This window comes from Giraffa tippelskirchi, chromosome X (assembly GCF_054371585.1).
Source record: "Giraffa tippelskirchi isolate mGirTip1 chromosome X, T2T-mGirTip1v1.2.pri, whole genome shotgun sequence".
In the NCBI taxonomy this organism is placed as follows: Eukaryota; Metazoa; Chordata; class Mammalia; order Artiodactyla; family Giraffidae; genus Giraffa; species Giraffa tippelskirchi.
The window spans coordinates 113,863,210-113,889,318 of record NC_137289.1 but is presented as its reverse complement, the minus strand read 5'-3'; the positions used below and the strand labels follow the sequence as shown (position 1 = coordinate 113,889,318).

General features: G+C 43.0%; 1 long non-coding RNA gene and 1 pseudogene across 2 annotated transcripts in view; one reads left to right on the top strand and one right to left on the bottom strand.

Moving 5' to 3' along the window:
• The window catches only part of LOC145536744 (uncharacterized), a 142,606-nt gene that overhangs the window by 50,083 nt on the left and 66,414 nt on the right, over positions 1–26,109 (bottom strand). The window lies entirely within an intron of this gene.
• On the top strand, positions 6,146–7,980 carry LOC145536494 (ferritin heavy chain pseudogene; annotated as a pseudogene). Its single transcript, XR_014075860.1, has one exon. The product of XR_014075860.1 is annotated as a ferritin heavy chain pseudogene (transcript).

Genomic DNA, 26,109 nt, shown 5'->3' with positions numbered 1-26,109 from the left:
TAAAAGGGAACAATTAGAGAATAAGACAAAGTCCTTGGGAAAAAAAGCATTAGGGCAAAACTAAAAACTTAGTAGATGCGAAGTCCTCAGCTCAAAGCGGCTGTGCCTCACCCTGGCTTTCATAGACAGTGGTCTCGCCCTGCCCACCCACCTGACCTCTTCCTTAACCAATCTCAAGCCCAGGCACTGACCCCGCCCACCAGACGCCACTACCGGGTCATTCCAGAGCCCGCACCCAGCCAGCTGCCGTCTGCCCCGGACCTCCGGTCGCCCGTATCGTCCACCATGGGAAGGTTCCGAGGAGGCTGCGGGTGTCGGCGCCGGCGCCCGCGCCCCCGCCGATGCCAGCCCCACACACGTATCATCCAAGCCGCCATTATCTCGGCCATGCAGTCGCCCGCTATGCTGCCCACACCGCCCTCGCGGGTGCGCCCGGAGTGTGAGGCCGCGGTCAACAGCCACGCCGCCCTGGAGTTCCACGCCTCCTTTCAGTGCCTGGCCGTGGCCTCCTACCTCGACCGTGATGAGGGGGTCTTGAAGTATTTCTCCCACTTCTTTCTGCTCCGTTGCCACGAGCACGGCAAGACAACCGAGAGCCTGATGTTCCTGCAGAACCAGCGTGGGGGCCGCATCTGCTTCCTCAACTGCACAAAGCCCAAGACCCGACAGTGGGAGAGCGGCCTCCAGGCCATACAGGACGTCCTGCACCTGGAGAAGTGCGTCAACCAGAGCCTGCTCAACCTGCACCAGCTGGCCACCGACAGCAGCGACGCCCACCTGTGCCACTTCCTGGGGACCGGCTACCTGGACCAGCAGGTCAGGTTCATCAAGGAGCTGGTGGACTATGTCAGCATCCTGAGCAACATGGGGTCCCCGGAAGGTGCCCTGGCAGAGTACTTCTTTGACAAGCTCACCCTGGGTGACGGCGACCAGAAGGACTGAGCCTGGACTGGCCTTTTCCCCCCGAGTCCTGGGTGACTGCCCAAGGTCACCCTGCCCGCCATGCAGACCGCAGGATTGCCCTTGCAGAAAAAGTTCACTTAAGTTTTCCTGCTTTCAGCGTTGCCAGTTCTTCCAGTAAAGTAATTGTTTCCTAAGGAAATAAAGGTCTCGCGTTGATGCATGCGTGCAAACCCTTAACCTTTCAAGTTTTAAAACAGGTATCCAGGAGGCTCTCCAGCTACCAATGCCCTGTCAACAGGCAGCTCAGATCTCCACAGAGGGAAGGAAGAAGGGGATCCATGGGACCCTGAACAAGACAAAAGGTACCTTCCCCTAATAAACAGTGTGGATATGGGGTGGCCGTGGGTGAGCCCAAGCCCTGGTGAATGTGGGTGCCTGTGAATAGAGGAGCTATAAAAATATGGCCTGAAAATCATGACTGGGGTTGATCTCCAGAAATAGTGAAGGGAATGGGATTGGGAAGGGACTGAAAAAGGAGGTCTATTTTTTTGAAGCGGACTTCTGGGTAGCAAGATGCGGGCCCTGGATGCTGACAGCAGAGTTCCTTTCTGAGAATCTCCCCCTGGATTGCAGTGACAATCTAGTGTAGCAGGGCTGGCTTTCCTAGAGACACACTTCCTGTGGTCACCACTGTTGAGCATGGATGCTGCCCTTTCAAAACATCCACCTGTGATTTTTTTACTTGAACTGTGCCACCCTGCAATAATGTAACATGGTACCACTCAAAATTTACTTCAATCGTATTGAGGGCGATTCTATATAACCCTACTAGTTTGAAAAATATAAGCTCATGAATGAAGGTCAATTTGTGATATTGAATATAAAGTAAAATGAATCCCCCTGGATATGAAATCAATGGTACTGGCTGCATTGAGGAATGCCGGGGGGGTGGGGGTGGGGGTGGGGGCGGGGTTTGAAGCCGGGAGGCCAGTTAGTAGGTGTCACAGCTGGTACAGGGGAAAGACAATGGTTGTTGAAGTGGAGTGGAGGATGAAGAAATGAAGAGATGTAGACACACTGCAGATGGATTTAGATACATCAGCAAGGTATCTTCATGGATCAGAGAGGATGAGTGAGATATGGAGAAAATAAATTATCCTGGGTTGATGGTGGTTCCATTTGATCAATATGGGGCCTTTTGCCAGGGGCACAGCTTTGATGGAAGGTTGGAGAAGGCATGTCATGTCAAATCTGAGATGCATACTAGATATCCAAGTGGAACTGTCATGCAGGTAGCCAGAAAAATGAATCTTGAGTTCAGAGTGGATATCAGCTTCAGAAACAGACCTATGGGAGACATCAGCCTATATAGGTTGTGCTGTGGTCATGGGAGTGGAAAACCTCACTGGAGAGTGGACTAGGAGTATGGTAGAGCCCAAGCCCAGGGTAACTAACATGTAGAAACAGCCAGAGGGGTGCTGACCTCACCTTGACCATTAAGCTCACTACAGACTGTGCCCACCTGTGCCCACATCCCCTGGCCTCAAATCAGCCTGTTCGTGACCTCAGTGTGGCCTCCTGGTTTCTGCGTTCAAAATGGGGAGAAGACTGAACTCTTTTATCTTTTTGTGACTATGTAGAAGGAAATTTTCCAGTTTAAAAAAAAAGACGTTTCAAGAAAATGATAGGGTGGTCCACTGGTTAGGAAGCTGCCTTCCAACACAGGGGATATGGGTTTGATCTCTGATCCGGGAATTATGATCCCTTATGTCTCAGGAGAACTAAGGCCACGGGCAGCAACAAAGACCCAGCACGGCCAAAAAAAGAAAATCTTACTTTTTTTCCTCTTCCCCTTTAAAACTTCGGCCTCTCGGTCAACTGTAGTTGACCAAATGAAATCGCGACACCCGTAAACCCTAATATTGCCTTTGCCTAAGAAAAACATTCAAAATATGTTTCTTCTGTGCCTAGGTGTTGTGAACAAGGCAAAAGGTAAAATTTCACCGATCTTGCTTGTCTAAGACATGGTCCTCAGATGGACACATGGTCAATCTGAGTCTCCCTAAGGTTTCCAAACTGCTCTGAATATTTACAAATAATATTCAAATATTTGTAATATTTGAATATTTGTACAGGGCTCCTCCCTGTAGCTCAGACGGTATAGAATCTGCCCGCAATGTGGAAGAGCTGGGTTCGATCCCTGGGTTGGGAAGATTCCCTGGAGAAGGGAATGGCAACCCACTCCAGTATTCTTGCCTGGAGAGTTCCATGGACAGAGGACTCCGGTGGGCTACAGTCTAGGGTTTCGCAGACTACCCACATTGAATATTAACAAATAAAGAAACAAGCTTGGCTACAAAGGAATTAACTTTCCCATTTCGCCATGACTGCACTGGAATATTTTTTTTAAATGAGGATTAAGTCTCTTCAGTTAAACTTCCAGAAGATGTGCTCGTTCCATTGCTCTTCGACAACCGGGGTCTTTTCGCTCTGTTTCTTTCTCTGCTCACATTGAGGATCTCTCCTCTCTGATGGGCATTCCCTGGTGGCTCAGACGGTAAAGAATCTGCCTGCAATGCAGGAGACCCGGGTTTAATCCCTGGGTCGGGGAGATCCCTGGCAGAAGGGAATGTCCACCCACTCCAGTGTTCTTGCCTGGAAAATTCCATGAACAGAGTAGCCTAGTGGGCTACAGTCCATGGGGTCGCAAAGGGTCGGACACGACTGAGCGACTAACACTTGCATTTTCCTCTCTCTGCCAATGTCTCAGATCCTACATACGTCAATTAACTGTTCTCCTCTAGATAGAAGCAAGCACCAGGTGAGTAGCTGTTCATCTTCATAACTAGAAATTGACTTTTTGGTTGTGCTAGGGCTTCATTACTGCACAGGCTTTTCTCTAGTTGTGGGATGTGGGTTTCTTATTGTGGTGGCTTCGCCTGTTGCACACCATGGGCTCGAGGCGTTTGGACTTCAGCAGTTGGGGCACATAGGCTCAGCAGTTGTGGTTCCCCGGCTCTACAGTACAGGTTCAGTGGTTGTGATGTGCAGGCTGAGGTGCTCTGAGAAATGCGGGATGTTCTGGGATTAGGGATCAAACCCAGTTTTCCAGGTTTGGCAGGCGGATTCTTTACCACTGAGCCACCAGGGAAGACTGAAGATCCTTTTACTCTCCTATTTTGGAGAAAAAGTTTGGTGTCATGGATTCTTCCACATAGATGGCCTGGGTTCAAATCCCATTCTAGCCACTTACTAAATTGAGGGCATTGCAAATGTTAATGACCTTCCCTGTGTCTCTGTTTTCTCATATGTAAAGTAGGGATAAAAAAAACTATTGCTTAAAAGAGTAGATGGTTTATTATATTGTAAACGTTAAATTTAAGTTTAAACATATTTAAAATTAGTATCTTTTAACTTGCCCTCAGGTAGGGCAGTATCAAATGACACAAGTTACAAAGCATTAGAGGACCAAGGACAACCCAGGGCATTCGTACATATACTCTCTATTTTGTACCTCAGATCTTATATAATTAGGGGGAGAACATATGTAGGGCACAGCTTTCTGCATCTGCCTGAATGCCTTATTCCCTTACTGGGGGAAGATCTAACAAAGTTAAATGCCCAAGTGACTTTCTCACCAGAAAAAGTAGACGCTTAAGTACTCCTAGGTCAAGCCTGCACCCTCCAAGCTGTGCAATGACAATGGAGAGACAAACTTTAACCAGAACTCCCTGAAAAAATTCTACAAAAGGTCAGAGTGGATGCTTGAGTTGAGGGGAGGCCAGGAAGAGCCAAGATCGCTGATGCGTGGTAGGAAAACTCCATCCCAGTGTCAAGTGTCAGAACTGAAAAAGCAATAGCCTTTAAAGAGGCATGTGAAGTATAAAGCCTCTGACAACCACCTTTATTAAATGCCAACTAATCCAAACTTAGTAGTGTAGTATTAGTCACTCAGTCGTGTCTGACTCTTTGCGACCTTATGGACTGTAGCTCGCTAGGCTGCACTGTCCTTGGGATTCTCCAGACAAGAATAACGGATTGGGTAGCCATTCCCTTGTTCGGGGAATCCTCCCGGCCCAGCGATCAAACCCATGTCTCCACGTTGCAGGCAGGTTCTTCACCCTCTGAATCACCAGAGAAACCCTTTAAAGGCAACGGGCTCTCTGGAAGCAACATCCCAATGTTACTTGCCCTCCAGTATCAACATCAAATAGTGCTACAAGCCAACTGGCCCTATGATTGCTCCTACATAAACCCATCTGGATATGGGAAATGTACTCCCAGGATCTGTGCAGGGACTGCCCTCATGGTCGTGCCTAAGTAGCATCCATAAAATCGCCTGTAGCCTGGGATATAAACGTGCCCAGAATATTCATGTGCTTTGGATGAGCTCTTCTGGAAAGCAAAGGACAGCGACTCATTCCACTGCTAAAGATGCCCTTGATGACCCCAGAGAGCTCTCAACAATTTTTTCCACAAGCAGCAGGCATCAGATATGCCCTGCAGTCCTCAAGGTAGCCTCTACATTATATCAGGCTAGCCTATGCCCAGCCAATGACCAATACTGCATATCCACATGGGTTCCCACCCCTGGGTGGCCTCCACTCCAGAGGACGTCACTCGTGAGTGAGACAGACTCATCGCTGGAGACGATACCATCCCAGGCGACATCGTCCCAAGCCAGGAGTTCACCACCAGAAACGCCTATGCCTCATACACTGGAGATGACACCCCAGGGCCATGGTACGATGTTGGAGATGTAGCTGCTCACCCAGATGGCTTGCTCCCCAGTTCACACGGTGGAACACTGCAATGGGGACTGAGACGTTCCAGAAACAATGGACCAAGTGCACCGCCTGATGGCACCAGAGGACGAGCCGCTACGATGTTATCTGGCGGAACTTGCTGGGTGCTTGCTGGCTGAGCCAACCCTGGACCACGAGGCCCGTCCAACCATCAGTCAGTTCTCAGGCCAGAAGGTGCACCCAGAAACAGACAGCTCCCCTGCCTACAAATCCTGAAGACCGTTCATATCCTCACCTACTAACACTGCTGTCTCAGCATCACAGGCTGGACTGTACTCTAAGCACCACAGTTGTTTTGCTCTGTTTGCCTGCACTGGGTCTTAGCTGCAGTGTGTGGGATCTAGTTCCCCAACCAGGGATTGAACCCAGGCCCCCTGCATTGGGCGCTTGGAGTTGTAGCCACTGGACTCCCAGGGAAGTCCCCTGAGTTGCTTTTTTGTTTGTTTTGAATTTTTTTTTTATCGTAACGTAAGTGCCTGATCTTAAGCTGTGGATTGCCAAGGCATCCACATCACAGACAGCTGTCTTAAATAAACATCGTGCCAGCTACCAGACTAGATGAAAGCCAGGCTTCCCCATCACAGAAGTTTCCTTTGTTTTAGAGATCACTGGTTGACTAGGATAACTGACCATCTGACCACTTGTTTTTCCCTTCTGACACTTTAATTCACGCTCATGTTTTAAGTTCACCAAGAAAGACTAAATCTCTGACACGCTAGGCATCCCATCCTAGACCCCAATAAAAGCGACCCAGGCTGCATGTGTACTCATTTTCTATCCAAGACCTGGCTGTGCAGCCCGATGCATGCCGGGCATCCTCCAGGACCTGTGAGTAATAAGCCATGTTTTCTTTTCAAAGTTCCCTAAGAGTTGTTACTGAGGCACCGCTTACAATCATAAGAACCACAAAGCGGGGGAGGGGGGGCGGTGAAACCACAGTGAAAAAAGTGGATGTGTTAGTCGTTCAGTCATGTCAGACTCTGTGCGACCCCACTGACTATAGCCCGCCAGGGTCCTCTGTCCATGGGATTCTCCAGGCCAGAATACTGGAGTAGTTAGCCACTCCCTTCTCCAGAGGGACTTCCAGATGCAGGGATCGAACCTGGGTCCTTAACTCCCAAATATGGATGGACAAAAGATTACTAGATATTTGACAGAAGTGAAAGAGATCATGATGAATAAACAGAATTATTTCTGGAGAAAAAAACAAATATACTAGAGGAAGCAGAAGAGAACATTACCAAAATATCAAATTCATATTCTCAGAACTGTAAAGACGACAGTGGGTTTATAGAATGGGAACACGGTGCTAAAAAAGGTAACAATTAGAGAATAAGAGAAAGTCCTGGGGAAAACTGTATTACGGCAAAATTAAAAACTTAGTAGATGCGAAATCCGCAGCTCAAGGCGGCTGTGCCTCACCCTGGCTTTGATAGACAGTGGTCTCACCCTGTCCACCGATGGCACCCATGGATTCCGCCCACCCACGTGACCTCTTCCTTAACCAATCTCAAGCCCAGGCACTGACCCCGCCCACCAGACAGCATTAACTGGTCATTCCAGAGCCCGCATCCAGCCACCTGCCGTCTGCCTCCGGCCGTCCATATCGTCCACCATGGGAAGGTTCCGAGGAGGCTGCGGGCACCCACGCCGACGCCCGCGCCCACCCCCCCTCCGGCCCCGCTCACGCCTCATCCGAACCACCATTCCCTGGTTCTGGGAGTCGCCCGCCATGCTGCCCACACCGCCCTCGCAGGTGAGCCCCGAGTGTGAGGCCGCGGTCAACAGCCACGCCGCCCTGGAGCTCCACGCCTCCTTCCAGTGCCTGGCCGTGGCCTCCTACCTCAACCGTGTTGACGTGGCCTTGAAGCATTTCTCCTACTTCTTCCTGCTCCGTTCCCACGAGCACGGCAAGACAACCGAGAGCCTGATATTCCTGCAGAACCAGCGTGGGGGCCGCATCTGCTTCCTCAACTGCACAAAGCCCAAGACCCGACAGTGGGAGAGCGGAATCCAGGCCATACAGGACGTCCTGCACCTGGAGACGTGTGTCAACCAGAGCCTGCTCAACCTGCACCAGCTGGCCACCGACAGCAGCGACGCCCACCTGTGCCACTTCCTGGGGACCGGCTACCTGGACGAGCAGGTCAAGTTCATCAAGCAGCTGGGGGACTATGTCAGCATCCTGAGCAACATGGGGTCCCCGGAAGGTGCCCTGGCAGAGTACTTCTTTGACAAGCTCACCCTGGGTGACGGCGACCAGAAGGACTGAGCCTGGACTGGCCTTTTCCCCCGAGTCCTGGGTGACTGCCCAAGGTCACCCTGCCTGCCATGCAGACTGCAGGACTGCCCTTGCAGAAAAAGTTCACTTAAGTTTTCCTTCTTTCAGTGTTGCCAGTTCTTCCAATAAAGTAATTGTTTCCTAAAGAAATAAAGGTCTCTTGTTGATGCATGCGTGCAAACCCTTAACCTTTCAAGTTTTAAAACAGGTATCCAGGAGGCTCTCCAGCTACCAATGCCCTGTCCACAGGCAGCTCAGGATCTCCACAGAGGGAAGGAAGAAGGGGATCCATGGGACCCTGAACAATACAAAAGGTACCTTCCCCTAATAAACAATGTGGTATATGGGGTGGGCGTGGGTGAGGTGAGGCCCTGGGGAATGTGGGTGTTGGTGAATACATGAGCTATAAAAATATGGCCTGAAAATCATGATTGGGTTTGATCTCCAGAAATAGGGAAGGGAATGGGATTGGGAAGGGACTGAAATAAGGAGGTCTTCATTTTGTTTGAAGCAGACTTCTGGGTAGCAAGATGCGGGCCCTGGATGCTGACAGCAGAGTTCCTTTCTGAGAATCTCCCCCTGGATTGCAGTGACAATCTAGTGTAGCAGGGCTGGCTTTCCTAGAGACACAGTTCCTCTGGTCACCACTGTTGAACATGGATGCTGCCCTTACAAAACATCCACCTGTGATTTTTTACTTAAACTATACTACCCTGCACTAAAGTAGCATGATACCACTCAAAATTTACCTCAATGGAAGGGCTGCAAAATACGATATAAAAATATCTGGTTTATTGATATGGCAGGAAAGATTTCTTTCTCAACATATTCATATACATTACATAGAGCATGTGAAATCCCCAAGGATAATTATCAAATTGTATTGCCCATCATCATACATACAGTATGACCATCTCAAGAAAAATAAAGAACTGACTTCTTCACAGTACTTTTTTCACAAACCACAAACGGTTAAGAATCACTCTTATAAACCTCTAGTGTACCTGGGCTGGAAATAAGAAACTTTTAAAAACTAGTCTTCCCAGGTTATATTTATTACTGGACCAGGATCGCACAACGCCTTCTTAATATTACCAAGGGTACCAACAAGTTGCTTTTTTTTTCTTACAACACAGTAAACATAAGACTTGAGAAAGCACTTCAGTACCTCCATATTTGCTGGTATGTAATTCTGCAGCATTATTTCTCCAGTCAGATGGGGAAAGCATAGCTCATGACCTTTTGTTGACTGAAGTGCACTGTTCTTCAGAACTATAGCTCACATAACTGCCAATTTACGTGAAATAGTCCCTTGGTGATATTCACTCCTACAGTGCAAGACACTGTGAGCAAAGTTCTCATCTTTGAAACTGTTTTGCATTTCCACTTATAAATACAAAATTTTTCAAAGCACATTTAAAGGTAGTGTGGTATTATTTGATTTAACAAAGAGTTCTGTTATATAGATGGATAATTAAATATTTATGCATAAAATAATATATCTTAGCATTTCTTCAAAATAATAATGGGTGAGGAAATATTGCCAGGAGTCAGTAACTGTTGAAGGTGGGAGATGGTATAAATGAGCAGGACACTGGGGGTCCTTTCTAGGAGAGACTCCTCCCTCATATCCTCTGCCTTAGCTCCTCTCTGAAGTACCTAAATAATAATTCCTTTATGTACATTTCCTGAGTTGTTTTACAGATGTTAAAACCATCACCAGAGAATTCTCTGGCAGTCCAGTGGTTAGGACTTGGGGCTTTTATTGCCAAGGGCCCAGGTTCAAGCCCTGGTCACCTGGTGGGAGATCTAAGATCCCTCAAGCCACGTGGCAGAGTCAAAATAATGTTTTGTTTTTTTTTTTTAATTAAACACCACCAAACGGAAGAAATTTAACTACTTGATGATCATGAGCATGTACCTCCCTCCAGACTTCCTCATGCCTAAGGACTGATAATGTTGACCCCTGGGACACCGCCCTGGTACCTTACCATCAATCAATCAAAGAACTATGCACAAGCCGATCACATACCTTGAGATGCCCCTTCCTCAACTTGCCTTTCAAAATGCTTTTGAAACCGATCAGGGAGTTTTGATGTTTTGAGCATTAGCTATCCTGAATTCCTTGCTTGGTTCCCTGCAGTAAATGCTGCCTTTCTTTGCACCAAAACTCAGAGTCAATAGATTGGCTTTACTGCATGAGGGCGAGTAGACCCAAGTTTGGTTTGGTAACAATGGGAATATGGGAATTTATTGTAATATTCTGTTTACTTTTGTATACATTTGAAACTGACCATAATCTAGCGATAACTCATACCTTCCAAAGCACACCAGTATAGTTTTGTTACAAAGTATTGAAAAAACAGTAATTTTAATGGTTTAATGTGAAATTTACAGCACTGTTTTAAGGTAAATCTTGTTTATAATAATAACCAAAATAACTTGAGAATAAAATCTAGTTAGTTCTCCTTCACATTCATATATCTCATAAGAGATGAGTTTCTAGTATTTATACCATTTTTATAATATATTCTAGAACCTTCCCTGGTAACATTTTTTAGTATTTATATACCAGTATTCTTGGATAACTTAACCTTGAGAAAATATTTTTCATTCCTGACAAAACCAATGCATAAAACTTTCACTGCATGCAAAGAGATATGAAGAAAATAGGAGAATGTGTAGTTTTGTTTTTATGTATAATAAACATATGGTTATGCTTTTTTGAAATTGTTGATTGACAATATGAAAAATTATTTATATTTAACTTCCAAAATTAACTTTACTCAAAAAAATTCTCTTTGGCAATTAAGACTTCAAAAGCAGATGAAAGGCAATGATTTGATGTCCCATTTACAAAATGTAACTTTACAAATTATTACATTGAACAATTAATCTAATGTGTAGGTCATGGCCACTTATACTACTTCCCAGTTTGACAAAGCAACAATTTTATTCAGCACCACTGATTAAAAGGATTAGCACCGATTTTGGAAACATTGAAATATGATTTGAAGCTTGTTTCCTAACATGGAAGAGTCTACAAAATGTGTTGTTTCTAAACTGTAAACATGATTAAGGGATCCAAATGATAAAATGTGAATCATGACTTCAGACCCTAAACAGTTTTTCTACTATGTAAGTATCTCTTCTCTCCTCAGAGACAGTATTACTCAGGGCCCTCAACCACCAACACCATCATCTCCTCCATCCCTTCCTCTCCCACAGCAGACACACTCATCTGACATTTTCCCACATAATCCCAGACCAGAAGTTTGGATTCTACAGCATAATTTGATGGTGATGACTGAAGAGAGTGGGGGCAGTTGATACCAAGGGTTTGGTATGTGATCCATTAGTCTGGCTCACTTGCAGCACATGGGCCCACATATTTACAGCTACTTTCACACAAGCCCTTAATTATCTCATTCTTTACATACTGTTCATAGTCTTTTGTATGTTTTTAAAACAGTGTATATTATTAATCAGCTTCATCAGAACACAGCAATGTAACATATGAAATACCACTCACTGTCCAATCAGTATTCCAGACGACATTAATAGCACCAAATTGATTTTTACCCTATTTGGTACTTTTCTCTCTTTACTGACTTTAAAAGCTAAAGATCATCCCGGAAACCCCCCTTAATTGTCTTGCAAACTCTTATTCCATGAGTTCATCTAATACTTTATAAACCTCATGAATATTTTGAGGCTATACATCCTATCAGTGAAACATGTCCTTCACATCCAGTCTCTACTTTGTAAAGTATGCACTGGTGCCTTTAATTTGACCTAAACTATTTTTTTCAACTTCCAAAGGGTGACTATTCAACCTGGAATTTTAAAAAACAAATTTACGTTAATTTTCTCTATATACATTCAGATTTTATAAGCTTCAATCTCACATTCTTGTTAGTATCTGCTTTTGAAGACTGAAGAATTCTTTCTTAGAAAATTTCCCTCAGTAAAGTTCTCTAGCCCCTCAATTATATAAACTGCTATCACTGAAAATATTTTCAGCCCTGCTAATGCTCCGCCTGTACACTGTAGCCAGAGCCGAACAAGGAAATCTGCATGTTGAAAAAAGATCAGTTTGGATTTACGCTGGGTGCCATGACATTTGACAACTTATACCTTGAGACAGTTACTGCCCTTCTCAGACTGCCCCCAAAACCAGAGCATATGATTCTATTTATTGGTCGGTTGATTTGTTCATTTGTTAAATCATTCATTTTGTAAAAATAATAATCTAATAATTACTGTCTGCCATGCGTGTTTGGCGAATTTTTGGTACAATGGTGATTGATTGTGCCCTCATGTTAATCACAATATGCATAGTCTTTCTCTTCCTAAAAGGAAATTTAATTTGGCTAACACTAAAAAACATGTAAATCAAGTTTGAACATCTGGAAGTTCATGGTTCACGTACTGCTGAAGCCTGGCTTGGAGAATTTTGAGGATTACTTTGCTATAGTGTGAGATGAGTAAAATTGTGCAGTAGTTTGAACATTCTTTGACATTGCCTTTCTTTGAGATTGGAATGAAAACTGACCTTTTCCAGTCCTGTGGCCACTGCTGAGTTTTCCAAATTTGCTGGCATATCGAGTGCAGCACCTTCACAGCATCATTTTTTAGGAATTGAAATAGCTCAACTGGAATTCCATCACCTCCACTAGCTTTGTTCGTAGTGATGCTTCCTAAGGCCCACTTGACTTCACAGTCCAGGATGTCTGGCTCTAGGTGAGTGATCACACCACTGTGGTTATCTGGGTCATGAAGATCATTTTTGTATAGTTCTTTTGTGCATTCTTGCCACCTCTTCTTAATATCTTCTGCTTCTGTTAGGTCCATACCATTTCTGTCCTTTATTGAGCCCATCTCTACATGAAATGTTTCCTTGGTATCTCTAATTTTCTTGAAGAGATCTCTAGTTTTTCCCATTTTATTGTCTTCCTCTATTTCTTTGCAATGATCGCTGAGCAAGGCTTTCTTATCTCTCCTTGCTATTCTTTGGAACTCTGGATTCACATGGGTATATCTTTCCTTTTCTCTTTTGCCTTTAGCTTCTCTTCTTTTCTCAGCTATTTGTAAGGCCTCCTCAGACAGCCATTTTGCTTTTTTGCATTTATTTTTCTTGGGGATGGTCTTGATCACTGCTTCCTGTACAATGTCATGAACTTCCGTCCATAGTTCTTAAGGCACTCTATCTATCAGATCTAATCCCTTGAATCTATTTCTCACTTCTACTGTATAATTGTAAGAGATTTGACTTAGGTCATACCTGGATGGTCTAGTGGTTTTCCCTCCTTTCAATTTAAGTCTGAATTTGGCAATAAAGAGTCATGACCTGAGCCACAGTCAGCTCCTGGTCTTGTTGTTGCTGACTGTATAGAGCTTCTCCATCTTTGGCTGCAAAGAATATAATCAATCTGATTTCAGTATTGACCATCTAGTGATGTCGATGTGTAGAGTCTTCTCTTGTGTTGTTGGAAGAGGGTACTTGCTATGACCAGTGTGTTCTCTTGGCAAAACTCAATAAGCCTTTGCCCTGCTTCATTTTGTACTCCAAGGCCAAATTTGCCTGTTACTCCAGGTGTTTCTTGACTTCTTACTTTTGCATTCCAGTCCCTATAATGAAAAGGACATCTTTTTGGGTGTTAGTTCTAGAAGGTCTTGTAGGTCTTCGTAGAACTGTTCAATTTCAGCTTCTTCAGCATTATTGGTCGGGGCACAGACTTGGATTACCGTGATATTGAATGGTTTGCCTTGGAAACGAACAGAGATCATTCTGTTGTTTTTGAGATTGCATCCAAGTACTGCATTTCAGACTCTTTTGTTGACCATGATGGCTACTCCATTTCTTCTAAGGGATTCCTGCCCACAGTAGTAGATATAATGGTCATCTGAGTTCGATTCACCCATTCCAGTCCATTTTAGTTCACTGATTCCTAAAATGTCAATGTTCACTCTTGCCATCTCCTGTTTGACCACTTCCAATTTACCTTGATTCATGGACCTAACATTCCAGGTTCCTATGCAATACTGTTCTTTACAGCATCAGACTTTACTTCCATCACCAGTCACATCCACAACTGGCTGTTGTTTTTGCTTTTGCTCGGTCTCTTCATTCTTTCTGAAGTTATTTCTCCACTGATCTCCAGTAGCATATTGGGCACCTAGCAACCTGGGGAGTTCATCTTTCAGTGTTCTATCTTTTTGCCTTTTCATACCTTTCATGGTGTTCTCAAGGTAAGAATACTGAAGTGGTTTTCCATACCCTTCTCCAGTGGACCACATTTTGTGAGAACTCTCCACCATGACCCGTCCATCTTGGGTGGCCTTACTCGGCATGGCTCATAGTTTCACTGAGTTAAACAAGGCTGTGGTCCATGTGATCAGTTTGATTAGTTTTCTGAGACTGTGGTTTTCAGTCTGTCTGCCCTCTGATGGCTAAGGATAAGAGTCTTATGGAAGCTTCCTGATGGGAGAGACTGACTGGTGGAGAAATGGTCTTGTTCTGATGGGCAGGGCCATGCTCAGTAAATCTTTAATCCAATTTTCTGTTGATGGGCAGGGCTGTGTTCCCTCCCTGTTGTTTGACCTGAGGCCAAACTATGGTGGAGGTAATGAAGATAATGGCAACCTCCTTCAAAAGGTCCCCTGCACTGCTGCACTCATACACTACATCTTCTTTATCCATTCATCTGTTGATGGGCACTTGAGTTGCTTTGATATCTTGGCTATCATAAATAATGCTGCTATGAACAATGGGGTGCATATATCTCTTCAAAGTGGTGTTTTTGTTTTTTTTTTTTTTTTTCCCCGCCAATGTACACTTAAAAGTAGAATTGCTGAAGCGTGGCCAAGAGGAGCTACCCCACGGCCGAGGCCGGGGCGGCGGCCGAGAGGAGTTACCCTAGGTCCAAGGAGCGGCGGCTGCATGGGCGCAGGAGGGCCGAGAGGAGCTACTCCACATTCAAGGTCAGGAGGGGCCATCGTGAATAGATACCCCTTGTCCAAGGTAAGGAGCAACGGCTGCACTTTGCTGGAGCAGCTGTGAAGAGATACCCCACATCCAAGATAAGAGAAACCCAAGTAAGACGGTAAGTGTTGCGAGAGGGCATCAGAGGTTAGACACACTGAAACTATAATCACAGAAAACTAGCTAATCTGATCACACGGACCACAGCCTTGTCTATCTCAATGAAACTAAGCCATGCCGTGTGGGGCCACCCAAGACGGATGAGTTATGGTGGAGAGGTCTGACAGAATGTGGTCCACTGGAGAAGGGCATGGCAAACCACTTTAGTATTCTTGCCTTGAGAGCCCCATGAACAGTATGAAAAGGCAAAAAGACAGGACAATGAAAGATGAACTCCCCAGGTCGGTAGGTGCCCAATATGCTACTGGAGATCTGTGGAGAAATAACTCCAGAAAGAATGATGGGATGGAGCCAAAGCAAAAACAGTATCCAGCTGTGGATGTGACTGGTGATAGAAGCAAAGTCCGATGCTGTAAAGAGCAATATTGCATAGGAACCTGGAATGTTAGGTCCATGAATCAAGGAAAATTGGAAGTGGTCAAACAGGAGATGGCAAAAGTCAACGTCAACATTCTAGGAATCAGCGAACTAAGATGGACTGGGATCGGTGAATTTAACTCAGATGACCATTATATCTACTACTGTGGGCAGGAATCCCTTAGAAGAAATGGAGTAGCCATCATGGTCAACAAAAGAGTCTGAAATGCGGTACATGCATGCAATCTCAAAAACAACAGAATGATCTCTGTTCGTTTCCAAGGCAAACCATTCAATATCATGGTAATCCAAGGCTGTGCCCTGACCAGTAATGCTGAAGAAGCTGAAATTGAACAGTTCTATGAAGACCTACAAGACCTTCTAGAACTAACACCCAAAAAGATGTCCTTTTCATTATAGGGACTGGAATGCAAAAGTAGGAAGTCAGGAAACACCTGGTGTAACAGGCAAATTTAGCCTTGGAATACAGAATGAAGCAGGGCAAAGGCTAATAGAGTTTTGTCAAGAGAACACACTGGTCATAGCAAACACCCTCTTCCAACAACACAAGAGAAGACTCTACACATGGACATCGCCAGATGGTCAACACCGAAATCAGACTGATTATATTCTTTGCAGCCAAAGATGGAGAAGCTCTATATAGTCAGCAAAAACAAGACCGGGAGCAGACTGTGGCTCAGATCATGAACTCCTTATTGCCAAATTCAGACTTAAATTGAAGAAAGTAGGGAAAACCACTAGACCATTCAGGTATGACCTAAATCAAATCCCTTATGATTATACAGTGGAAGTGACAAATAGATTTAAGGGACTAGATCTGATAGATAGAGCGCCTGATGAACTACGGACAGAGGTTCCTGACACTGTACAGGAGACAGGAATTAAGACCATCCCCCTGGAAAAGAGATGCAGAAAAGCAAAATGGCTGTCTGAGGAGGCCTTACAAATAGCTGGGAAAAGAAGAGAAGCAAAAAGCAAAGGAGAAAAGGAAAGATATACCCTTGTGAATCCAGAGTTCCAAAGAATAGCAAGGAAAGATAAGAAAGCCTTGCTCAGCGATCATTGCAAAGAAATAGAGGAAGACAATAGAATGGGAAAGCCTAGAGATCTCTTCAAGAAAACTAGCGATACGAAGGGAACATTTCATGCAAAGATGGGCTGAATAAAGGACAGAAATGGTGTGGACCTAACAGAAGCAGAAGATATTAAGAAGAGGTGGCAAGAATACACAGAAGAACTGTACAAAAAAGATCTTCACAACCCAGAAAATCATGATGGTGTGATCACTCACCTAGAGCCAGACATCCTGGACTGTGAAGTCAAGTGGGCCTTGGGAAGCATCACTACAAACAAAGCTAGTGGAGGTGATGGAATTCCAGTTGAGCTATTTCAAATCCTAAAAGATGATGCTGTGAAAGTGCTGCACTCGATATGTCAGCAAATCTGGAAAACTCAGCAGTGGCCACAGGACTGGAATAGGTCAGTTTTCATTCTAATCCCAAAGAAAGGCAATGCCAAAGAATGCTCGAACTACCGCACAATTGCACTCATGTCACACGCTAGTAACGTAATGCTCAAAATTCTCCAAGCCAGGCTTCAGCAATACGTGAACCATGAACTTTCAGATGTTCAAGCTGGTTTTAGAAAAGGCAGAGGAACCAGAGATCAAATTGCCAATATCTGCTGGATCATCAAAAAAGCAAGAGAGTTCCAGAAAAACATCTATTTCTGCTTTATTGACTATGCCAAAGCCTTTGACTGTGTGGATCACAATAAACTGTGGAAAATTCTGAAGGAGATGGGAATACCAGACCATCTGACCTGTCTCTTAAGAATCCTGTATGCAGGTCAGGAAGCAACAGTTAGAACTGGACGTGGAACAACAGACTGGTTCCAAATAGGAAAAGGAGTAGGTCAAGGCTGTATATTGTCACCCTGCTTATTTAACTTATATGCAGAGTACATCATGAGAAACGCTGGGCTGGAAGAAACACAAGCTGGAATCAAGATTGCCGGGAGAAATATCAATAACCTCAGAGATGCAGATGACACCACCCTTATGGCAGAAAGTGAAGAAGAACTAAAGAGCCTCTTGATGAAAGTGAAAGAGGAGAGTGAAAAAGTTGGCTTAAACCTCAACGTTCACAAAACGAAGATTATGGCATCTGGTCCCATCACTTCATGGGAAATAGATGGGGAAACAGTGGAAACAGCGTCAGACTTTATTTTGGGGGGCTCCAAAATCACTGCTGATGGTGATTGCAGCCATGAAATTAAAAGACGCTTACTCCTTGGAAGGAAGGTTATAACCACCCTAGACAGCATATTTAAAAGCAGAGACATTACTTTGCCAACAAAGGTCTGTCTAATCAAGGCTATGGTTTTTCCTGTAGTCATGTATGGATGCGAGAGTTGGATGGTGAAGAAAGCTGAGTGCCAAAGAATTGATGCTTTTGAACTGTGGTGTTGGAGAAGACTCTTGAGAGTCCCTTGGACTGCAAAGACATCCAACCAGTCCATTCTAAAGGAGATCAGCCCTGGGTGTTCATTGGAAGGACTGATGTTGAAGCTGAAACTCCAATACTTTGGCCACCTCATGCGAAGAGTTGACTCATTGGAAAAGACCCTAATGCTGGGAAGGATTGGGGGCAGGAGGAGAAGGGGACGACAGAGGATGAGCTGGTTGGGTGGCATTACCGACTCGATGGACATGGGTTTGGGTAAACTCCGGGAGTTGGTGATGGACAGGGAGGCCTGGCATGCTGCGATTCATGGGGTCGCAAAGAGTTGGACACAACTGTGCGAATGAACTGAACTGATGGTAGCTCTATTTTTAGTTTTCTGAGAAACCTCCATAGTGTTTTCCATAGTGGCTTCACCAATTTCCAATCCAACCAACAGTGTAAAAAAGGGTTCTCTTTCCTCCACATCTTGTTCAACATTTATTATTTGTGTTCTTTTTGATGTCAGTGGTGAGGTGATATCTCATTGTGGTTTTGATCTGCATCTCCCTGATGATTAATGATAATGAGCATCTTTTTATGTACCTGTCAGCCATCTCCACCATATGCTACTTTATAAAAGAAACTTATCGTACCTACTCTGTAAAGAACCAAAGCCAAATAACTGGCACCTAGGAAATACTTTTTTCTTTGCATGTAGAATACAGGGTCATGCTGCTCCTTGAGCTTACTGGTTTTCATGGTAACTGAGTCTTAAGACACTACATAAAGGTAAACTTTTCCTCTTCAACAGATTTGTATTCAAGCACTTGCTGAAGTGAATTAGGACATGAAAAGTGACTTTAACAGGTACCAATTTGCAATGGCTAACAACCACTATATTTAAAACTGACAGTAACCAAATTTTGGCTGCTGTCATTCCATACAGGGGAACCACATTAGTAAAATACCTAGGTATGAAACTCTTGCGTAGGGAGTTGCCTTAGGCAATTTTGCTTCAGTAAAGCTGTCTAACAAGCAACCTCAAAATCATATTTGCAGGTCTGCAGAATGACATTTGCAGGAGTCAGCTTCTACCTGCTAGGCTTGGCTATGGGTTGAGTTTGGTTGAGCTAGATTCCCTTCTGTTCTACATGTCTCATTTTTCTGCAACCTGCCTAGGACATGTTCTTCAAATGGTGGATGGAAGAAACGTAAGAGGCCACGCCCAACCATGCAAGCACATTTACATCTTTTGGTCAAACTTGACAAACCTTAGGTCTTCTCATATATCACTGACCAAAACAATTGACTTGGAACACTCCAAGTCAGAGAAGAGATGAATACTTACCACCATCAATGAAGCCATGATTAGGACAGAAAAGGAAGAAAGAATTGTGAGTAAATAATGCAATCTACCACAAGGAAAGGGAATTCTTGGAGTGGCAGGGAGAAGGTTAATGGTAAGAGTCCAATCTCAGTCCATCTTGGGTCTCCAAACAGGTGGCAGGACTAGACTGACTTATGGTTTGGATGATTGTAATGACTGACAACATCATCAATAAATTACTCAGACTGGGAATTATGCAATAAACAGAGATGACAATTCAGACTTTTATGTATTTATTTTTTAATTGTTTTTAATAGATATAATTTTTGATTCATGGATTTAAACATATTTCATAGATTATAATTCTTACAACTTTTAAAACTCAAACTATACCATTTCTGCCTATGGGATGAAGTCTCTTCAAGCTGGTTTCTAAGTGTTTTGACATGACCCTAATGGTCTTTGATAGCTTGTTTTTTTCAATTTTTTTTTCTTATAGAAGCTCATTCATTACTGTTTTTATTTTAGCAACAATTTGCGATAATGGCCTATATTTATAATGATTTTTTTTTAATTTATTTATTTTAGTTGGGGGCTAATTACTTTACAATATTGTAGTAGTTTTTGCCATACATTGACATGAATCAGCCATGGGTTTACATGTGTTCCCCTTCCTGGACCCCCCTCCCACCTCCCTCCCCATCCCATCCCTCTGGGTCATCCCATTGCCCCAGCCCTGAGCATTTGTCTCATGTATCGAACATGGAATGGTGTTCTGTTTCACATATGATAATATACATGTTTCAATGCTATTCTCTCAGAACGTCCCACCCTCACCTTCTCCCTCAGAGTCCATAAGACTGTTCTATGCATCTGTGTCTCTTATTCTGTCTCGCATATAGGGTTATCGTTACCATCTTTCAAATTCCATATATATGCATTAGTATACTGTATTGGTGTTTTTCTTTCTGGCATACTTCACTCTGTATAATGGGCTCCAGTTTCATCCATCTCAATGTCGGTTCTATTGAGATGGACAATTCAGACTTTTAAAAACCAATGACAGCTTTAAAAAAAAAATCTGGTGGCAGCTTTTGTTCATGCCACAAATCAAGTTTGAATAAATCAAATGATCGCAAAAAACAAGCATTTGAAAATGTGGATGTTGTTAGGCTTCCATCTAGTGGCCACCAAGAGCATCTGCTCAAGATGGATGCTGAATAAAGCATGTTAAAGGCAGAACAAAAGCGAAAACAAACAAAAATGCCCTATATATTTAGTATGAGTGAGGCTGAAAAGTCAAATTCAATGGATGTTAAAAGACAGAGTATTTATAGGCCAGGAACTTGTTTCTCAAGGATTTCTTTCTTCTGTAGTATACCTAGAACACAGTTTCACACACAGAAATTAACAAGTAATTATTGATAGATTCAATAATAGGGCTTAGTATTTGCCAGGGGCTGGAGGGAAGGGGATTGGGAAGTGACTGCTAATGGGTATGAATGGGTACATGGCTTCCCTGGTGGCTCAGATGGTAAAGCATCTGTCTGTAATGTGAGAGACCTGGGTTTGATCCCTGGGTTGGGAAGATCCCCTGGAGAAGGAAATGGTGACCCACTCCAGTACTCTTGCCTAGAAAATCCCATGGGCAGAGGAGCCTGGTAGGCTACAGTCCATGGGGTCACAAAGAGTCAGACACGACTGAGCGATTTCACTTCACTTCATTGATGGATTCAATTTTACCAGTTTCCTTTTCCCATAAGGAGTATTAAACCCTTTTTTCTAATGTTTTATTCATCTTATTATACTTCTGGGTGGTAGAAAAGAAGCCATTAACATGAAAATTTGCTTCCTTCAATATTGCCAAATGATGAAAGTAGTAATATTTCATGACAGATAAGCTGTACAGCCTACTCTGAATTTCATCTCCATTGTACAGCCTGATCTTTGGCTGACACACTGTTCCTTTTTTAAAAAAAATAACAGCCTTATCAAGGTATGATTGCATATCATATGATTCCAAGTATACCACTCAATGTTTTTTAGTACATTCAAGGAGTAATGCAACAATCACACAACTACATCATTTCAAGGCATTTTCATTATCCCCCAAAGAAGCCATGTACCCATTCATACCCATTAGCAGTCACTCCCCATTCCCCTTCCCTCCAGCCCCTGGCAAATACTAATCTACACTTTTTCCCTATAGGTTTGTCCATTCTAGAACCATGCCATATACAGCCTTTTGATACAGATTAAAATGAAATTTTTTAAACATATCAAGGAAAATCTAGAAAGGAGATGTATCATTCTTCAAGGGCAATCTTAGCATGAAGGTTGGATTTCCATCTTTTTCCCTAGGGGCAGGAAGTTAGACAACTGACAAGAAGGATATATGATTCTGAATTGGCTCTTTTTGCCCAGTCACTTGCTTCCAGGCACACAGGTCATTCAAAGGACCAAGCCTTGGGTGGTCACCTCAATTTACCTCAGCCCAGAGCCTAAAAGGAACTCTCAGTCTGTCCCAGGTCTTTGTTTCAGTATCTTTCATCATCACACAGTAGAAAGAGTTCTCCCGTAGACTTCTATTCCAAATGGCCAGTTCAACCACAGACCCTAAAGTCGACCCACTGGTCTCTCCCTGGGGCCAGTCCCCAATAATAGTAGACATGCTCCTCAACATCTTAGCTTTGTCCCAGGTTATAAGACACTGCTTGGCTTGCAACACACTCTTCCCTCTGCTTGATTGAGATTTCTTTTGTTCCTCATTCTTTCCATTTCTTAAGGTGAGAAGTTTGATAATTTGAGATTTTTCCTGTTTTTTAATATACGTTCTTATACATTTTAATATAGGTTCTTATACATTTCCATCTAAGCACTGATTTAGCCACATCTCACAAATGTTGATATGTTGTATTTTACTTGCTGCCTGACAAGTCACTCCAGTAGTGTCTGACTGTTTGTGACCCTATGGACTGTAGCCCTCCAGGCTCCTCTGCCCATGGGTCCATTCCAAATAACTTTAATACACCCCTTTTTCTTCAACTTTTGGATTGTTTAGAAGTATATTGTATTATTAGTTTTCAAATATTTGGGGGTGTATCAAATATCTTTCTGTTAATGATTTCTAGTTTAATCCCACTGTGGTCAGAGAACATATCTTGCATGATTTAAATCTGTTAAAATTTACAGAGACCTGTTGTGTGGCCCAGAATTTAGTCTGTCTTGGTAAATGCTCCATGTATACTCAAAAATAACATGATTGTAAAGAATAAGTTTCTCAAGATTCCTCTCTTATGTGTCTATGATTTTTCTTCACATGAGTATTATTTCTTTTTCTTCCTCTTTCTCCTCCTTATTCTAATAAGTAATACTCCACTGATTGACTACAGAGAGAAAACCATGTGGTTTTTAAGCCATGCAAATGTATTAACTTTTTAAAAAACAAGCATTTTATTTTCAAATAGTAAAAAGTGAAAATTGACTCATACTGGCAGACTAGAAACAAAAACAATTATCTAAATGAGAAAGGATATAGTTAGCAAACCAGAGATTTTGCTGCTGCTGCTGCTAAGTCGCTTCAGTCGTGTCCGACTCTGTGCAACCCCACAGACAGCAGCCCACCAGGCTCCCCCGTCCCTGGGATTCTCCAGGCAAGAACACTGGAGTGGGTTGCCATTTCCTTCTCCAACGCAGAAAAGTGAAAAGTGAAAGTGAAGTCGCATTTTGAGGCATGCCTAAAAGATAAAACCATGATATGCTTTCACAATTATAAAACCAGAGAATTAAAAGTAACTGCAGCAGACTACTGGGAGATCAAAATAGCAAAGTAGGAGCACGCTGAGCTTACCTCCCCTCATGAACAGATCAAAAATACATCTACACATGGAGTAATTTATCACTGAAAACAAAATGGAGACTGACAGAAAGGCTCTTCTATTCTACAATGAAGACTGGAAGAAAGAAACACATAGGAAGGAAGGAAGGGAGGAGAAGCAATAGGATTGGGACCCGTGCTCCTAGCAGGGAACACAGACGAGGGAGATCACATGTGCTTGGGATCTTCCCTGGGGAGTGAGTGGTTCAAACCACATACTGGGGACCCCAGACTTGGGGTCTGATCCGGGGAAGATGAGTCCCCTTGGCTGGTTTGAAGACCAGTAGCACTGGCAAGGGTGTTGTGAGAAACCTAGACACCACTCATGTACACACTTGCTGGCTGTTAAAACAAGGCAGAGGAAGCATATTGAGACTGACTGGGACTCTAGCCAGTTTCCTGCAACCACCCTAGTGCATACCCCAGTCCACTCCAAGTGCATGCTCTGGCCCATCTTGCTCCATGACACAGCTCCCCACTAAGGCAAAGGCTGCCATTGCTGAAAAGAGTGCACAGTTGTAGGGTATGGAGCTGGCTCAGACCCATTACTACATCTAAATGGGGCAAGGGCAGCCAATGCTGGCACTCTAGGGAGGCAGCAGGTCAGGAGCATCTGGAACTCAGACTGGGTGCTGGGATGAACCAAGCACAAGCCCAGACCCACACGAGGAACCCACTCTGGCCCCTCTTGCTCCAGCGCTGCTCCCTTCCAGGGTCAAAATGTTGATGCTGGGAGAAGGGGGAACATACATTTAGAGGAAACATAACCAGCTTAGACCCAACCCTCTAGGCTTCTGCTCCAGCACTTTGGGACCCAATCCCACCCCTAATAGAGTGGCATTTGCCACTCAGCATAGGAGAAGCCCCATCTCATACCTGGCTCTGACTATAGCTCCTCCATCTCTAGTCCTACTGCCCACCAAGGTGATAGTTGCCAGGAAATCCTTGGAGAAGATATGATTCATGCTCACTTCAGATTCAGCTCTACCACTGAAGCTACTGCGCACACACAAATTGTATATGGATGCTCCCACAAAAGGACACCCCTTCAAGAAAGGGGTTGGTAACTGTTTTACCTAATTTCATAGAGACAAAGTTACACAAAATGAGAAGATGAAGGAATTTATTCCACACACCCACACAAGAGAAAAAACTCTGAAAAAATACTGAAACAGATAAGTAATTTACCAGATAAAGAGTTCAAATAATTAGTAACAAGAATGCTAAGTGAACTAGGGAAAAGAATAGATGAATATAGCAAGAATTTCAACAAGGAACTAGAAAATATAAAAAAGAACCAGTCAGAGCTGAGGAATACAATAAGTTAAATGGAAAAAAAAAACCAGCATGAGGGATTAACAGCAGACTAAGTGATACAGAAGCATGCATAAGTGATCTGAAAGATAAAATAATGAAAACCACTCAATCAGAACAGCAAAAAAAAATCAAGTTCAAAAAAATGAGAACTGAAGGGACCTCTAGGACAACATCAAATAATACTAACATTTGTATTATAGAAGTCATAAAGGAGTATAGTTAAAAAAAAAAACAGAGGTCAAAAATAAATTTGATAGATTTATGTATGAAAAATTTCCAAACCTGAAGGAAATTGTTATCCAGGCATAGGAAGCACAGAAAGTCCAAAATAAAATGAAAGCAAAAATACCTACACCAGAATGTATCATAATTAAAATGGCAAAAATTAAACAGAATTCTAAAGGAAACAAGAAAAAAATAGAATCATATACAAGGGAACACCCATAATGCTATCAGCTGACTGATAGCAGAAACTTTGCAAGCCAGAAGGGAGAGGCATGGTATTTTTAAAGTGATTAAAGGGAAAAATCTATAACCTAAGATACCCTACCCAGCAAAATTATCATTCAAAATTGAAAAAGAGATAAGGAACTTTCCAGAGAAGCAAAAACTAAGAGTCCATCAATACTAAATCAATCCTAAAGAAAATGTTAAAGAATCTCCTCTGCATAGAAAATCAAAGGCTACAACAAGAAATAAGAATCTACAGAAAGGGAAAAACCCCACTAGTGAAGGCAAATATATAGTAAAAGCTATGGAGTAACCACTTAAATGAGCTAGTATAGATATTAAAAGACAAAAAACTGAAAAATCAAGTATAAATACAATAAAAGTTAAGGTATAAATATGAGGATGTAAAATATGACATCAAAAACACAAAATGTGAAGGAGGGGAGCTAAAATAATGAAGACCTTTTACATTATGTTTGAATTTAAATGACTACCAGTTTAAAACAATTATAGTTATAAGTCGCCATATCTGAACCCCAAGGTAACCACAAATCAAAAACCTACAACAGATTCACAAAAACTAGAGAGAAAGGAACACAACTATGCCACTAAAGAAAATCACCCAATCATCAGGGAAGAAATTAAAAGAAGAAAAGAACAGAGGGTCACTACAAAAACAACCAGAAAACAAGTAACAAACTGGTAATAAGTACGTATCACTTTAAAGGTCAATGGACTTAATGATCCAATCTAAAGAAAAAGGGTGGATGACTGGATAGAAAAAAAAAAAATGACTGGATAGAAAAAAAAACAACAACAAACAAGACCATCTATATGCCACCTACAGGAGACTTATTTAAGAGCTAAAGACAAGCATAGGCTTAAAGTGAAAGGATGGAAAAAGATTTCTCATGCAAACGAAAATAACAAAAAAAGCAGAGGTGGCAATACTCATATTAGACAAAATAGACTCTAAAACAAAGTCTATAACAAAAGACAAAGAAAGGTATCATATAATGATAAAGGGATCAATACCAGAAGAGGATATAACATTTGTTAACATATATGCATCTATTATAGGAACATCTAAATATATAAAGCAAATATTATCAGACATAACGGGAGAAACAGACAATAATACAATAATAGTAGGGAACATTAA